The sequence below is a fragment of the Ovis canadensis genome, chromosome 5, assembly GCF_042477335.2.
Source record: "Ovis canadensis isolate MfBH-ARS-UI-01 breed Bighorn chromosome 5, ARS-UI_OviCan_v2, whole genome shotgun sequence".
Lineage (NCBI taxonomy): Eukaryota > Metazoa > Chordata > Mammalia > Artiodactyla > Bovidae > Ovis > Ovis canadensis.
The window spans coordinates 112921962-112924622 of NC_091249.1; the positions used below are offsets into that span (position 1 = coordinate 112921962).

At 36.9% G+C, this 2661-nt stretch overlaps 1 non-coding gene across 1 annotated transcript; it reads right to left on the reverse strand.

Moving 5' to 3' along the window:
* Positions 1-2149: 2149 nt before the first annotated feature.
* TRNAW-CCA (transfer RNA tryptophan (anticodon CCA)) lies at positions 2150-2221 on the reverse strand. Its single transcript has one exon. It is a non-coding gene; the product is annotated as a tRNA-Trp (tRNA).
* Between the last annotated feature and the right edge of the window lie 440 nt (positions 2222-2661).

The following is a 2661-nucleotide window of genomic DNA, read 5'->3' on the forward strand; positions in this document are numbered from 1 at the left end:
CGGTTTAATAAACACTGCTATAAACATTTATAAAATTTGTGGAACAAATCCCAGTATTAACTAGCCTTTCCTGTTCCTTTTTAGTATTCTAGTAGAAGACTGACTCGATGCTTCTATACATAGTTTTATTTAATCTGTATCAACTACACTTTCTTAAAGTCGCTGAAGTTTCCAAATATTATTCCTGAAGGTTATAGACTTGGTATTTTGAGCTGTCCAGTGCTTCACAGCAGCTTGTAACTAAAGCGTAGAACAAAACCTGAAACCAAGAATTACTCTGGTAACTCACTGTCCAAGAACTCAGCTTGCTTGCTGAGATAATCAAGGAGACAGAGCACTCTCTAGTGCACCACATACAGTGCACGGGACAGTGCATCATAGGCGTTTCTGCACTTGCCTTTCCTGCTAACGAGCTCAGAACGTTTAGCAAGAGGGACTCAACAGTTAATGTATTCTGGGCCAGTCCAGCACCATCTCTGACATTAGTTAGTTAAAATAATTTATTTTTATTTCATTCATATTTTTAAGCACTTATGTCTTAATAATATTATGGGATAATGGAAATAATGGAATAGGATTCTTCTCGTTACGCATTTCTGAAATAATTTATCCAGGTGAATAAATCCATGGGTAACTACCTTTAACTCTATTTGATTTTCTAAATAACATATAAAGACAAATATATTTTGGAAAACAAATTTTTTTTAGCTTTTATCTCTATTGCATTATTTTAAAAAGGAACAATTCTTTTATTATTATTATTTATTTTTTTGGTATAGATCCTGGCTGTCTTCATAATTTTATTGACTCTGTTCCACAATAGCCATTAAATTATTAATTTTATCTGAAAGTAAAAGAGCATGTTTGTTAAGCTAACATTGAAACAAAGATTGAGATTAAGTGAAAATATTGGGAAGAGTTAGTTGCTCAGTCGTGTCTGACTCTTTGTGATCCTAAGGACTGTAGCCTGCATGGCTCCTATGTTTATGGGACTTCCTAAGCAAGAATACTGGAGTGGGTTGCCATTTCCTTCTCCAGGGGATCTTAACCCAGGGATAGAACCTGGGTCTCCTGCATTGCAGGCAGAGTCTTTACATCTGAGCCACCAGGGAAGCCAAGCTGACTTTAAAAATGAAATTACTTATAACAATTTGAGAAAATACAGATATACAATATTTTGGAAGACAAAATTACACTTAAGTATGTGGTGCATGCATGCTCAGTCATGTCTGACTCTTAAGACACCATAAACTGTAGTCCGCCAGGCTTCTCTGCCTATGAGACTTTCCAGGCCTGAATACTGGAGTGGGTTACCATTTCCTTCTCCAGTGGATCCGCCCAACCCAGGGATCAAACACATGTCTCCTGCATTGCTGGCAAATTCGTTACCATTGAGGCATCTGGGAAGCCCCTAAGTATGCAGAAAGCATGAAAAAAATTTTAAAAATCATTTCCACATAGGTTCAAATACAGCATCTTTTTTGCAGAGAATATGCATTAGTACTCCAAATATTTTTAAAACATCTAAAAATAGGCTGGGATCCTTGTTAGTAATGACTGAAGTAAGCCAGCCTCTGCTTTAGCTGCCATGAAAATTATTAAAGAATAATGTCCCAGTTTGAGACCCTATGTTTTAATACTAGCAAAGAACAGCAATCATATTTAAAGACTTAATGGAAAAAAATAGCTAGTTATATTAATCTTGGTGACAAAGTAAGAAAACACATATAGATGAATCCAAAACACAGATTAAACAAAATAATTTTCTTGATCAAAAAACATATACTTAAATAAAAACACAAAGGATTCAACTAATAGGAATTTGTAGGAATTTGTCATTTCAGAAAATATGTATTTAAATAAAGCTAGATTCATTTTTTTCATAGTTAAATATAATATTGACCTTAATGTGCCAGTTCATTTAGTGGCAGAAACTTAATCTTATCAGTGCAAATAAATCAGTGAATTCTGAATTTTTTTTCAGTGAATGACATATTTCCTATTCTTCCTTTTTATTTCTTTGCACTTGAAGGGTGGGTAACGTCACTCAGTCATGTCCAACTCTTTGAGACCCCATGGACTTCTCCGTCCATGGGATTCTCCAGGCAAGAATACTGGAGTGGGTTGCCATTGCCTTCTCCAGGGGATCTTCCCAACCCAGGGACCGAACCTGGGTCTCCTGCATTGGAGGCAGACGCTTTAACCTCTGAGCCACCAGGGAAGCCTTGCACTTGAAGTGCTAGGTAATTTGAACAGAGAAGGGCAACAGGCAATCATTATATTCTTTTACTGCTGGCTTTGACTGACATTTCTGTGTAACCCTTTTGTGTCCATGAAGGTCTCTGTGCCTCCTGCTGATCCCAGAAAGGACCCTTCTTAGATCCCCTGGTCCTTTCACAGATTCTTCCATACTTCCTTAGCAGAAAGCTTTAGATAGTCTTCTATAGTACTGTAGGTCATAAATAACCTGTGAGGTATCTCAGACCCTTTCTATCTCTCACTGATCCAGGGATGTATTGCTATCTTTCTGTTGATACAGAGGAACCTAGTGGAAGGTGCCTCCCGAGTTTTACACTGAAGGAGAAGCATCTGTCTTGTCATTACTGTTTCATATTTTCCATAAATAGATTCTAAAATTTAACCGGGTTTCTAGCTTTTCCA